The sequence below is a fragment of the Carlito syrichta genome, unplaced genomic scaffold, assembly GCF_000164805.1.
Source record: "Carlito syrichta isolate Samal-C Ts95f unplaced genomic scaffold, Tarsius_syrichta-2.0.1 Scaffold308823, whole genome shotgun sequence".
Classification (NCBI taxonomy): domain Eukaryota; kingdom Metazoa; phylum Chordata; class Mammalia; order Primates; family Tarsiidae; genus Carlito; species Carlito syrichta.
Window position 1 is genome coordinate 318,280 of NW_007252919.1, and position 15,400 is coordinate 333,679.

Consider the following 15,400-nt stretch of genomic DNA (forward strand, 5'->3'; position numbering starts at 1 on the left):
GTTTTGATTTGCATTTCTCTGTTGATGAGTGAGGCCGAGCACTTTTTCATGTGTCTGTTGGCTGCCCATACATCTTCTTTTGAGAGGTGTCTATTCATATCTTTTGCCCACTTTTTAAAGGGGCTGTTTGGTTTTTTTTTTCCTTACCTGGGGCTGAAGTCTTCTGAAGGCTTGGCTGGGGCTGGAGGATTTGCTTACAAAAAGACTTTCTCACATGACTGGTATATTGGTGTTGGCTGTTGGTAAGAGCCCTTAGTTTACCACAGAGACCTCTCGATGGTGCTGCTCGAGTGTCCTCAAACATGGTGGCTAGCTTTCCTTCAGTAAGACAAAAGCTGAAATGCCTTTTGTGATCTAGCTTTGGAAGTGATATACCATGTCTTTCATCAAATTTGATTAGTCACAAAGACTAACTGGAAAGGGGTTAGATAAAGGCTTGAGTATGAGGAGGTGAGGCTTACTGGGGACCATCTTGAAGGCTAGCAATCACAGTTATCTTTAAAATATTAATAAGCATATTTGATTTAATGAAGTCTCAAGTTAATACCTCTACCTCATTTTGAATGATATAAAGATCTTAGAACACTCTAATTCTGATCACCTACTCCAGTCTTATTATTGTTGCTCTTGTTGTATGTGTGTGTTTAACAGTCAATGTTTGTTTTGATTTACTCCCACACTTAGCAACTTATTTGTTCTCCTTTGTTTCTTGCTTCTGGATTGATTTTCCTTTTCTTCTCCTAAAATTTATCCCTTGAAAGTTCTTTCCATAAGAATCTATGCGTAATAAACTCTTAGCCTTTGTCTGAAAATGTTTTACTTTCATTCCCAAATGTTACTTTAGCTGTGGATAGAATTCTAGGTTGATAGTTATTTTATTATTATAAAGACATTTTTCCATTTTCTTCTGGTCTCCATCATTGTTACTGCTTGTTCTATCATAAAGTAGTCTTTTTTTTGTAGGTAATCTGTGTTTTCTATGCAAAGGCATTCTCTCTCTCTCTCTCTCTCTGTCTCTCTCTCTGTCTCTCTCTCCCTCTCTGTCTCTCTGTCTCTCACTCTCTCTTTATTGTGTTCTGCATTTTCATTCATTTCATTTTCATTATTTTTACTGAACCTACTTGGGACTTACTGTGGCTCTTGAATTTTAGGCTATGTGCCTTTTCATAATCTGGAAAATTCTCAGCCACCATTTGTTCAGATAGTAGTACATCTCCCTCCTTCTCTCTTGCTTATCCTTCTGAAATTCCTGTTAAATGTGGGAAATATCAAAAGTTAAGAAATGTAGAGAAGATAATGAGAAGGTCTAACATTCATCTTTTTGTGCTTCATCTAAGAGCTGCTGCAGATTCATTTTCTAGTCAATTGATTCTCACTTTATCTGGATCTAACAAATTCATTGATTTTAAATAAGTGAACATTTCATATCTAGAGGTTTTTCATTTATTTTTGCAATTCTACCCATACATTTTTAAAAAATAGTTCCCGTTTGTGATTTCAAGTCCTCCTTTATGATTTAAAATATCACTATCACTTCTAGTATCTGAAATTCTTGGGGATCAAGTACTGTGGACTCTTTTTTTTTTTTCCTGAGTTGGAGTCTCACTCTGCCACTCAGACTGGAGTGCAGTGGAACACTTACTTCCACCTTAGTCTCGACCTGCTGGGCTCAGGCGATCCCTCTGCCTCAACTTTCCAAGTAGCTGGAGTTACAGGTGTGTACCACCACTCCCAGCTAATTTTTTTGATTTATTGTAGAGACAAGCTCTCACCAAGTTGCCAAGGCTGGTCTCAAACCCCTGGGCTCAAACAATCCTCTCACCTCAACCTTCCAAAGTGCTGGGATTACAGGTGTGAGCCACCATGCCCGGCAGTGTATTCTTATTATTTTTTTATCTATGTTGCCCAGGCTGGCCTCAAAATCCTGACCTCAATGGCCTCCCAAAGTGCTGGGATTACAGGCATGAGCCAGGGTGCCCAGCTCCAACTTCCTACTTTATGTTAGCTCAAAGTCTTGTCTTTTCTTTCTATTTGGGTATTAAAACTCAAGCCTCTGTGTTACAAAGGACTACACTCTCCCTTTCTTTCTTAGATGCTTGTCTATGTATTAAAAATATTCGTGTTTATCTAGTTTTTCTAGGTGTTTATAGAGGGAGAGATTGCAAGTTATCTAGTCTTTCATTTTACTAGGACTTATTTTTGCCCGTGTTATAGTTTCAAGAAACAGGAGTCAAGTTATCTGCTTGTTTCTGAGCTGTGTTGTATACCTGCTATTCCTCCAGCAGGAAACAGGCAGACTCCCCAGGCAACACTTGAAAATGGTAAAATTCAGCCGGGCTCCGTGGCCCAGCCTGTAATCCTGCGCCTTTGGGAGGCTGAGGCGAGTGGATTGCCTGAGCCCGCGGGTTCGAGACCCGCCTGGGCAGCGAGATTTCATCTTTACAATAAATCAAAAAATCAGCCGGGCGTGGTAGTGCACGCCTGTAGTTCCGGCTACTTGGAAGGCTGAGGCGGAAGGATCGCTGGAGCCCAGCAGGTCGAGGCTGCGGTGGCCGGGAGCGGCCACTGCACTCCAGTCTGGGCGACAGAGTGAGACTCCAACTCAAAAAAAAAAAAAAAAGAAAATGATAAAATTCATCTTCAGCACCTTCTCATCCCGAGCTTTCTCTCCTGGCTCCCCGATCTTTTGTAGTATCTCATTTGTCCTTCCTGCCCTTCCAGGATGCTCCAAGGTCCTTCTGGGACTTGTCATTGCTGTGCCTTTCCCTCTGCTTTTTGTGGAAATGTGCCTCATCAGTATCTCTGCACTGTCCAAAGTGTCCAGGTGACAATTAGCTAATCTGATAAGCTCATTCATGCTAATGTGCTAATGAAAGAGGACTACAGAAGATGGCTGTCCTTCCCCTACCTCCTAATCAGGGGCTCTTCTTCTCCTGCCAGGTAACATATGTGCAAAGCAGCAGTGAGCTTCTAGAGACCGCGACCCGGCTTTAGTGGTCTAACCTGGAGGATTGACGTTAATGGAATGAGATTTTTTAAGTTAAGTAGGAGAGGGACAGCTGAGTTGAGGCAGGCAAGAGAGAGTTAGAGTCTGGCAAAAATGACTCTCAGATCATGACATGTGAGTGTCTACTAAATGGTAGTTGCATTAACCCTTTCATTTCTGCACTGCAAAGAATAAAGAGGATTTCTTAGAACATCGCTTTGCTGTATGAAAATTATTCCTATTGGAAACTCCTCTATAAAGCAAGAACCAGAACTCAGCAGAACAAAAAACAAATTGGGCCCATTACTACGCATTTTGACATTTTCATTTTGCTGATTCCATGGGAAAAGTCTGTCCCATGGAATAGACATTCCTGATGTCTGCCCTTTTAGGGGATGGGCAGGAAAGAGATGAGTCCTTTAATTGGAGGCCAGGACTTGCAGGGATGGTTTTAGACAGAATAAAGAAGGCCTGGTAACTCCACCCCTCATTCTGGGTCTCATTCTGTTGGGTCTCAATCTCTGAAGAGTTAGGGTGTCAGCTCCTGGGAGGTAGTACAGAGATGACAGGCTCATGGAGAGTGTCAATGAAACTACACCTTTGAGCCCCAACGAGCAAGCCATGTCTTAGAAGAGTATCCAGGTATGTGTATATTTCGTTTTTGTTCCTCCGTTTTCATAAAGTAAATGTTTTGGCCTAGTTGTTACTATGCCATGGGGTCTAACAGAAAGTAGATGTTGATAACTGTATTTGTAATGGATAAATGTAATTGCTTTAATGTCCATCTTATCAGATAGAACACTATGGCCAACATCATCCTTTAGAAGCTTCCCTGTCCATTCTCTATGCCCGCCTGCCTGCTCCCTCCCGTGGAAGCTGACCTATATAGACCGCATCTACAGGGTTCTCTCACCCTTTGACTTCTGGGCGTGTTGGCCAATAGGGAATACCAGCAGGAGGCTGGAGGGAGGGAAGGGAGTGAGAGTGGGGCACTGGTACCCCAAGTTCCCTTTCTGCAGGCTTGGTATTAGCTGTGTCTCCCCCTTTGAGAGCCTCATCGCCTCCAGAAGCCCCTCTCCACACAGCCTTCTCTTTCTTTGGCATCTAGTATCTCCTCTTTCCTTCCTAGTACTGGATACTCCTTTCTTCCTTGTGCTTATGCTCTGCCCAAACCCTCGTAAAAAATCCCTTTATTAAACTCTCTTCAAATTGTCCTCATTTGAGTATGCCATCTGTTTCCTGCTGGGAAGCTAACTGAAAATTTCCCAAATTCTTCTTTTAATTTTTTTTTTTTCTTAAAGTAAAAGATTTTTTTAAATTGTGGAAAAATATACATAACCCAAAATTTACCAGTTTAACCATTTTTAAAAGTACAATTCAGGACTGGGCTCGGTGGCTCGGCCTATAAGCCCAACACTTTGGGAGGCTGAGGCAAGTGGATTGCCTGAGCCTGCCGGTTCAAGACCAGCCGGGGCAACTTGGCAAGACCTCGTCTCTACAATAAAATAAAAAATCGCCAGGCATGGTAGCGTACATCTGTAGTTCTGGGCTACTCAGAAGGCTGAAGCAGAAGGATCGCTGGAGCCCAGAAGGTCGACGCTGGGGTGGCCGTGAGGGTGCATACCACTGCACTCCAGCCTGGGAGAAGGAGTGAGACTCCAACTCAAAAAAAAAAGTACAGTTCAGTGACATTAAGTACATTCATAATGTCATGCAGTCATCACCACATCCATCTCCAGGTCTTTTTTTTTTGACACAGGGTCTTACTCTGTTGCCTAGGCTAGAGTGCAGTGGCATGATGTTAGTTCACTGCAGCCTCTACCTCCTGGCCTCAAGCAAACCTCCCACCTTGCCTCACAAAGTGCTGAGATTACAGGTGTGAGCCACTGTGCCCAGAACCAGAACTTTTCATCATCCCAAACTAAAACTCTGTACTCATTGAATAGTAACTTCACATTACCCCTATTCTTCAACCCCTGGTAACAACCATTGTACTTTCTGTCCTTATGAATTTTACTATCCTAGTTTCTTCATCTAGGAATTATACAATCTTTGTTCTTTTGTGTTTAGCTTATTTCACTTGCCATAATGCTTTCAAGATTCATAAAAGGCATAAATAAATTAATACAATAGTTGTATCCACAGGGAACAATATTGGTTTACCTCTATTCACATATACATCTCTGAGATATTTATGGACAGCTTCTTCTGGAAGGCTGCTGTTGTAGAATCAATGTCTTGATTTCCTGGTGGTAAGAAAGGATTGCCTGAGCCCAGGAGGTTGAGTTGCAGTGGCCATGAGTGTTCCACTGCACTCCAACCTGGGTGGCAGAGTGAGATGCTGACTCAACCCAAAAAAAATAATAAAAAAGAAAAAAGGGCTTTTAAAAATATTGTGGAAGCCGGGCTCAGTGGCTCAGCCTGTAATCCCGCACCTTTGGGAGGCTGAGGTGAGTGAATTGCCTGAGCCCTCAGGTTCAAGACCCGCCTGGGCAACTTGGCGAGACCTCATCTCTACACAAATCAAAAATGAGCTGGGCGTGGTAGTGCGCACCTGTAGTTCCAGCTACTTGGAAGGCTGAGGCGGAAGGATCGTCAGAGCCCAGCAGTCGAGGCTGTGGTGGCTGGGAGTAGCCACTGCACTCCAGTCTAGGTGACAGAGTGAGACTCCAGCTCAAAAAATAAATAAAATAAATAAATAAATAAATAAATAAATAAAAATATTGTGGAAGATCTCTTCCTTCTAAGTTGTATCCACAGCCATTTATGAATATTGGTGTGAATACTGCAGAAACCAGAAGTTTCCTGCCCTGGATCCTCTGAACACAATTCTAGACCTAAACTACACTGTTACAAGAATAATAAAGATCACTTTTGTCATGCAATGTAGACTGCTAAAGCATTTTATGGATTGTATTCTAATGGACTTAAGACAGCAGGCTTTATAGAATTTGAGCACAGAGCAAGGATGTAACCCCCAACAGTCTGAAGTATGATATGTCCTGTCTTGAACTTGAATTTCCTTTTGTATGTATTTTATTAACCCTGTGGGTAAAGACGTTGAGTCAGAGAATGTTCTGGTTATCTATCATTGCATAACAAACTGTTTCAACATTTAGAGCATTAAACCAATTTATTATTACCTCAGATTACACCTGTGGGGCTTAGCTGGGTGGGTCTAGCTTGGGGTCTCCTATGTGAATGCAGTCAAATGATAACTGGGGCTGGAGTCCTTTGAAGGCTTTTCCACTCTTGTGTATGGCATCTGGGCTGGAAGAAGGCTGGAAGAGCTGAAAGCTCATCAGGCATCCATCTCATTATGTCATCTTTCCCTGGCCATTTTGGGTTTTGTCACAGCATGGTAACATCAGGAGGGGTCAGGCTCCTTCCTGCTGGCTTCCCCTTGAATGAGCATTTCAAGAGGGCCTAGACAGGAGCTGCAAGACTTCTTATGACCTGGCCTCATAAACCCTAGAACATCATTTTAGTGACATCTTATTGGGTAAGCAATTCCTGAACTCAGGTCAGATTCAACGGGAGGAGAATTAGACTCCACCTTTCAAGGGGGGAGAGGAGCAGAACATCTGTGGCCACCTTTAATCTATCCCAGGGAACATGGGTCTTAATCTCAATTCTGCAACTCCCAAATGCTGGGAGTTTAGGCTCGCCAGTCACCTGCTCTTTCTGAGAATTAGTTTCCTCATCTGTACAATGCCAAAAATTCAATGAATGATGTAAAAGATTCTTTCAGTTCAAAATTATGAGTTCTCTGCTTTCAAAGTATAGACAGCATTTATATTAGAAATTTTTATTTAAATTTATCTAGGGTAGATGTCTTATAGTTTTCGTGTCTAGGATCTTTTTTTTTTCTTTTTGTTACATAAAGATAAAATTTGAGTCAGTCAAAAGATATAAAGACAATATTTTATCATGAATTTTCCACACTTCTTGGTGCTAGCCAAGTAGTGCACAAAAAGACAATGTTGAACAGAAGATATATTTCCAAAATGTAAGGGGTTATGCCCTGAGTTGTAGATTTCAGCTATAAACTCCAATTCTCTAAACAACAGTGGGTAGCCTTGGTACCTTTCAGAAATCTGATGTTCATCAGAAGCTGTTACCTAGTATTCAGTGAAGCAGGGACAGTGACAGATATAATCAAGGTGAATGTTTGAGCCTTTAGAATTCTCCATTTTGTCTGTTACGTTTGTTTCAAGATAGGACTCTTTTGTTTTCATTGGCACTAAAATAGTCCTTTCAATAGAGGTTCTCCTCAGGTTCCTAGGTAAAGCTCATGGTCAACTGCATACCAATTACACTGGAGAATTGGTGTTCATTCCTTCTCTGCCCAGATTTTGAAAACCAGAATCTTAGGGGTATTAATATTTAAAAAACAAAAAGTATACATAAAACACAAAACAAGGAGTTCACAGGTCTGGTGAAAAACTTTTAATTCAAATGGGACCATTGTCACCCTACTTCTTTCAAAATAAACTACTGAGATAAATAGTACTAAAATATAAAAACACCCAAAATTCTCTGAGCAGACCCTGCTGGCTGCCTACTCAACAGCCACTATCCCTTTCTTCCTTGGTTATGGAACCCTGATTTTGTTCTAGAACCTACTCCATTTCTAATTTAGGGTAAATCCTGATTAGTGTAAAGCAACCATGGTGATCTCGTTGTCAGTCATTACCCACATCTGATCAGTAAGAAGTTAAAAGAAATCTGCTTGGAACCTCTGCAAAAGGTAACTTCCTTCTCAAAATAGCACATAGGAAGAGATATTTCTCCTCATCCAATGAATGTTGTGTCAGAATGTAATTCCCAGATGGTAGAAACTGCAACCATCTTGTAACCACGTAAGTCCTGTCCTAAAGTCCAACCAGACACACCAAAGATGGCAGAGCAGAAAGATAAAACAATCTCGGGTCCTTGATGTTGTTGAGTAGAGTTTAACAGCTACAGTGCCATCTACCTCTGAAGTTCTTATCATGTATAGTAGTATTGTCCTCATTGTGTAGGCCAGCTTAATGAGAGGTCCCTATTACTTGAAGCCTAAAATAGATATTTTTAAAATTATTATTATTATTTTGTAAGACAGGGTTTCACTATGTTACCCAGGTTGGCTTGAACTCCTGGTCTCAAGTGATCTTCTTACCTTGGCCTCCCAAAGTGCTTGAGGTTACAGGCATGAGCCACTGTGTCTGGTCACCTAAAATATCATCTTTTTCATTTTTATTTTATTAGTAGTAGTAGTATTTTTTGGCAAAGAAAGACAAGTTTATTTAAAAGTAAATTAGATAGTTTTATTTTAGATTCAGGGGGTACATGTACATATCTGTTACAGGGATACATTGTGTAGTGGTGGGGATGGCATCTTAGGTGACCCATTCCCCAAATAGTGAACATTGTACCCATAGATAATTTCATTTTCTTTTTTCTTTTTTTTTTTTTGAGTTGGAGTCTCACTCTGTCACCCAGACTGGAGTGCAGTGGCTGCTCCGGGCCACCGCAGCCTCGGCCTGCTGGGCTCCGGCAATTCTTCCGCCTCAGCCTTCCGAGTAGGCGAAATTACAGGCACGCGCTACCATGCCCGGCTGATTTTTTGATTTATTGTAGAGATGAGGTCTCGCCAAGTTGCCCAGGCGGGTCTTGAACCCGCAGGCTCAGGCAATCCACTCACCTCAGCCTCCCAAAGCGTGGGATTACAGGCTGAGCCAACGAGCCTGGCCCCATAGATAATTTCTGAACCCTGACTCCCTTCTCTCCTCATTGGTATCCCCAATGTCTATTATGAAATATCTTTTTTTTTTTTTTTTTTTGAGTTGGAGTCTGACTCTGTCGCCCAGACTGGAGGACAGTGGCACGCTCCCAGTCACTGCAGCCTCGACCTGCTGGGCTCTGGCGATCCTTCTGCTTCAGCCTTCCAAGTAGCTGAAACTATAGGCACGTGCTACCACACCTGGCTAATTTTTGATTTATTGTAGAGATGAGGTCTCGCCAAGTTGCCCAGGCCAGGTCTCGAACCCGCAGGCTCAGGCAATTCACTCACCTCGGCCTCCCAAAGCGTGAAATATCTTAATGTATCCATTTCTCATACAAGTCAAGGAAATACTGGCATACCTAATATCTCTTCTTCTTCGGCTGTAGGTGACCCCTGATATCTTCTGAGACCTAAAAAAATAAAAACATGAAGTGAACATAACTTAGTGGAATTGTATCCAAGGGTTGAAGCATGGTTGTATCCTGACATAACCCTAATCTCTGAGAGGAGAATGATATCAATGATAAAAGTAATAGCTGACACTTTGAGTATTCTCTCTCTATGCAGATACTGCGTTAAGTGCTTTATATTTGTAAGTAATTTCATCCACAAAGAACCCTATGAGGTTAGTGTTGTTATTATTCTCACTTACACAGGAGTAAAATGAGGCTCAGAGAGGTTAATAACATGCCCAAGACTTCATCCTTAATAAGTGTTAAAACTGGGTTATAAACTTGACAGCCTATTTGAGAACCCCCATCTCAGTCATTGTGCTCCTTGGCCTTTCTGCTCTTGAGAAAGGATACCCCTTTTACTATCAGCAGTCCCAAGAAAGGCAAAGAGATTTTCTTATTTTCAAGGGAGTTCTGTAAATAACCACATCTCATTTCAAATATCCATTATTATTTGGGACCATTCATTCACTCATCAAGAATTTATTCAACACAAACTACATTGTAGGCCTTGACATTTTTATTATATTTTATTCTAGAGACAGGGTCTCTCTCTGTCTCCCAGGCTGGAGTAGAGTGGCATGGTCCATAGCTCACTGGAAACTCAAACTCCTGAACTCAAGCAATCCTGACACCTCAGTCTCCTGTTTCAGCTTCCTGAGTAGCTGGGACTACAGGCACATGCCACCATGCCTGGCTAATTTTTATTTTTTTGTAGAGACAGGGTCTTGTTACATTGCCCAGGCTTTTGAGTATTTAAAGATAAAGAAAACTTAGTTTCTATCCTCAAGATACTTAATCTAGTAAGGGGAGAGATTCTTAATCAAATATTTATCAGAGAACATACTAATGCTTTAACGGAGATGGCAATAGCTAGTTTTTACATACTGAAGATGAGTCAGAGAGTTTTAAGAATGTAACATGTATTGACTATTTAATCATAACCCATTCACTGTTTTCCTGATGAGGGAACCAAGGAAGAGTTCAGCTACGGTCAATGACAGAGCTGAATTTCAGCCTAAGCAACCTTGCTTGTGCTGGAAACCACTATATTGGGGGTGTGCCCATTCCAGAGAGAATGTGAGGAGCAACTGCTTTCAGCTGGACAGAGCAGTAGCATAGAAGAAACTTGGAATGCTTCATAGCAAAATTTCTTTTTTATATTTTTTTATTTTAAGATCTTAAAAAGTATAGTAGCAAGATCATAACTCACTGCAACCTGGAACTCCTGGGTTCAAGTGACCTTCCTGTCCAAGCATCCCAAGTAGCTGGACTCCAGGTGCACATCACTATGCCAGGCTTTTTTTTTTCTTCTTTTTTTTAGAGACAAGATCTTGCTATGTTATCTAGGCTGTTCTCAAACTGTTGGCCTCAAGTAATCCTCCCACCTTGAGCTCCCTAAATGCTGGGATCACAGGAATGAGCCACTGTGCCTGATCTGAAATTATTGTTTAACTGGACCTTGAGGGTAAATGTAATCCTGGTACTATAAAAGGTCAACCAATTGAGAATTAACAACAACAACAACAAAAGGCCATGCTTAGTGGCTCAGCCCGTAATCCTGCACTTTGGGAGGCCAAGGTGAGTGGATTGCCTGAGCCCGCGGGTTCGAGACCCACCTGGGCAACTTGGTGAGACCTCATCTCTACAATAAATCAAAAATTAGCCGGGTGTGGTAGCTCACGCCTGTAGTTCCAGCTACTTGGAAGGCTGAGGCGGAAGGATCGCTGGAGCCCAGCAGGTCGAGGCTGTGGTGGCCGGAAGCGGCCACTGCACTCCAGTCTGGGTGACAGAGTGAAACTTCAACTCAAAAAAAACACAAAAAAATTAGCCAGGTGTGGTAGTATGCGCCTTAGTTCCAGCTACTTGGAAGGCTGAGGCGGAAGTATTGCCGGAGTCCAGCAGGTCGAGGCTGTGGTGGCCAGGAGCGGCCACTGCATTCCAGTCTGAGTGACAGAGTGAGACTCCAACTCAAAAAAAAAAAGAATGAAGAAAGGTCATTCCAGGCAGGGAAAAAAACCTTCCTGCAAAGGTAGGAAGACTTCAGGAAACCATGGGATGTTTGCAGAAAGGTAAGTTTTGGGGATCCCACATAATGTGTGGAGGATGGAGTAATGGGAGACGCAGTGAATGGTAGGCCATTGTGCATATATAGGAGTCTACATTTAATTCTGCACGCGATAGGGGGAATGTTGAAAATTCTAAAGAAGGAGAGAGGCATGAGCTTCTCTTGTAGTGATTTAAATGAAAAGTAAAGAATCAAAGCCTCGGGACATTAAAATGTCTAATATAGACAGAGGGGAAGTCAATCTGGAAGGACAGCTGAGCACACCCTGGAAGTAAGTAGACCTATCAGGGCTGTTGCTATTATCTAGTGGTCAAGTCCAGCCAGGAGGCCAATAATTATTGTTTTTACATTTTTAAAAGATTGTAAAATGAAAAAAAAAGAAAAAAAAAAGCAGGATATGACAAAAACCAACCTAGGTGACGCATGTCTGTAGTCCCAGCTACTCAGAAGGCTGAGGTGGGAGGATCACTTGAGCCCAGGAGCTTGAGGTTGCAATGGGTTCTGATGACACCACCAGGGCGACAGAGCAAGACCTTGTTTCCAAAATAAATAAATAAATAGTCAAATAGTGTTAGCTTGAAGAAAACCCTCCAATGACTCAAGGTAAAGCTGAAGTTCTTACCACGGCCCACCACAGTTACCTCCATGACCTCATCTCCCTCTGTTTACCTTGTTGCAGACATACCAGTATCCTACCTTCTCAAGTTTACCAAGTACACTCCAGTCTCAGGGCCTTTGCATTCACTTTTCTTCTTCCTGGAGCACTCTTGTCTACGGTATGAGCATGTCTTGCTTCCTCCCATCCTTTGTCTTCATTCAAATGTCACTGCCCTTTTCTGAATGGCACACACCCTCCCTCCTGGATTCCCTCTAGCTTTCTATTGCCCCAGAATAATCCTCACATGCTGATTTATAGTTATAGCATTTAATTAGTTTGTTATCTGACTCCTTCCACTAGAATGCAAACTTCATGGAGGCTGGAATACTGCAGTATCTGTATAGGCATGATGCCTATGACATAGTAAGTGCACAATGCACATGAGCTGTGGTTGTTCCAAAAGTCCAACACCATGTTCTACCCACAGTTGATGACACACAGCTGCCTTTGACTCTATACCTTTCCAGCAATCCCTGTCCCAACAAGGTGTAGGGGACAGTGGAAAAAGCAGACACCAATGTCTGCTCCTTGACTCCCTCCAACCATAAGCCCCAAGAGAGCTTTCATTCCACCTGTCTTCGGCCGCCATCTTGTTAAATGTATGCATTTGGGAAAATAAGCAAAATAGAGTAATGCTTCATGAGAGCACAAAACTCGTTTGTCATCTTTTAGAACTGATTTAACCACCCAAAGAAGAAAATTTGTGTATACACAGCAACGCTGTTCTTTTGATATTAAATTAGTATTAAAATGGGATGAAAACTGCTCTTATATTGGGCTCCTATGGAGATTGACAAAGTGATTTAAGAGAAAAGGCAATTGCCCTCAGCAGTAGGCTCAGAAATGTCAATTTTAATTAAAACATTATTTTCAAATACATTTCATGGTTCATATGTAGTGATATGTGCCTACTTCATGCAAATATTCATACCACTGGGCTGAGGAAATCGGAGAAAGGCATTTTAATAAAGAACATTAACAGTAAGATCAAAACAAAGAAATGCAAAAATTTTTTAAAAAAATAAAAAAAAAAGGAAATCCACACTGCGTTTCCATTTTTTCTCAGTCCACATGTCAGATTGTTACTCATAGTCATGCCCACTGCTGTCTACAGGCCAGGAGACTGCATTGTAAAAATTCAAGTGTTAGTGGGTCATCATGTGCTTGGTGGGCCATGCCCTCACTCTTAGATGAGGTCTGCTTTGTGTACAGTTTCCTGTTTACTTCAATAGAAGAGGTCTTCTCTCAATGTTTCTATATCTTAAGCAAGAAAAAACAACCAAAATGGCTAACTCCCGACTCAAAATTCTCCCAAACGCCGTCTTACCCTGAGTACTATTTTGGGCTTGAGTTATTAAAGCTGCAAAAAGGTGTCCAAATTTTTACAATTACCTTCTGAGCTCACCTCTCCTCTTGCTCTCTGCCCTGCAGAGCGCATGCACCTGCCAAGCTTCTGTTAACTTCCCAGGGAAACTGGTCATGTCTTCAACGTGGCCAAAAACCATTGAAATAAAAATGTGACCAATTTAAATAAGCAGCAATGTAGGCTAAGCATTTCTAAAAATTTTGCTCCAATTTCTTTAAAAATTTCTTTGAAAATATTTTGATTTCCCAGAACTTGGCATCGGAATATTAACACAATCTATACACATGCTATGCTAAGAAGAATCATTGTCTTTAGATTAAAATTAAAGACAACTAGCAATATTTATTAGTGTGATAAGTGTCCCTTATCTTATAATATGGCAAATGCATTTCTGATTAAGGTGTATCCTAATATTTGAGAAAATTATGACCTATATAGTTGCATCGATTGCTGCTCTCAATATGCTTTTAACCTCTTCCAAGGAGCCATTAACATCACAGTCAGAAACACATAGTCAAGTCCAAAGAATATACGCAGGTAGGATAATTGGCTGTGTATGTCAGTGCTAAGCACTTTTACAAATTATCGAATCTTCCAGTTCATAAATTGTGAGAGTCTGATTTTGTATTTAATGCTGCTGATAGCACCCTTGCATTTTATATTTCTGAGCTCCTTTTAAAATGCTTTGGAATTTTTCACTTTGATGTCAAAAGTACACTAAGTTATAATCAATACTTTATTAAACCCAAGCACTTTTCTCTCCCTCAAGTTATATGTTTATATACGTATAGGGGTATACACACAGGCAGCATTTTGATGAAGAGCCATGATAAAGGAGAGGAGAGCCTGGCAAATGCAACCTTTCAGACTGTGAGTGGAAGGGTTATTTGTTCACTGGGCTATCTGGCAACAACATACACATATCCTGGCAGAGTGAACTGGGTGGTACACCAATGCCACTGAAAAGTACATGGATAAAGCTTCAGAAAATTAACCCTGGGATACTTAACACCAACAAAAAAAAAAGCAAGATGTGGATTAACTATTGACATGTCGAACCAGGTGCTTTTCTTAGAATTTTTACATGCCAGCTCATCAAATCCTACCAATTCTACTTCAAGAGAGGCGCTATTATGATTCTCATTTTTCAGATGAGGAAACTGTCACAGAAAAGTTAAGTTGCCCCACATCATATATATAGTAATGGACTTGAACCCTGGCAATTCGCTTTTAAGTACTCATCTTTGGCCAGGTGCAGTGACTTATGCCTGTAATTCCAGAACTCTGGGAGACTGAGGTGGGAGGATAGCTTGAGATTAGTAGTTTGACATCAGCCCAAACTCGTCTCTACAAAAAAAAAGTTAGCCAGGTGTGGTGGTGCACACCTATAGTCTCAGCTACTTAGGGGACTAAGATGAGAGGATCAGTTGAGTCCAGGAGTTCAAGGCCATAGTGAACTGTGATTGAGTCACTCCACTCCAGCCTGGGTGACTGAGTGAGACCGTGTCTCAATTTTTATAAATAAATAAATAAATAAGTAAAAATAAACATTCATATTTAATAAAAACATAGGGTGAGTCATTCTGGGACCTTCCTTTTCAAAGAATGCTGTTTGGTTGCTCATAGCATAGTGATTGAAAGGACAGGCTTTCAAGCCAACTACTAGATTAAAATCTTAACTGCTCTAGCTAAGTTTTAGCTATGTAATCTTGAACTAAGTACCTAACCTCTCTGTGTCTCAGTTTTCTGCTTGGTAAAATGGGGATGATGTGAAGATTAATGAGTTGGAAACAGCAGGCATCCATAGAGGTTAGTTATTGTAATTAGTTCTATTACTATTTACTTAGGAACAAATTAGATTAAGAGCACACTGGATTTATAGAGGCCAGTAAAATCTAACCTATTTTCTGTGAGAGAAAGAGAGAGAGAGAGAGAGAGAGAGAGAGATACACCACGGAATACCACTTGGTCATACAAAAGAATGAAACCATATCTTTTGCAGCAACATGGATGGAACTGGAGGCTATTATCTTAAGCGAAATAACTCAAAAACAGAAAGTTCAATGCTACATGTTCTAACTTATAAATGGGCTCTAAGCAATG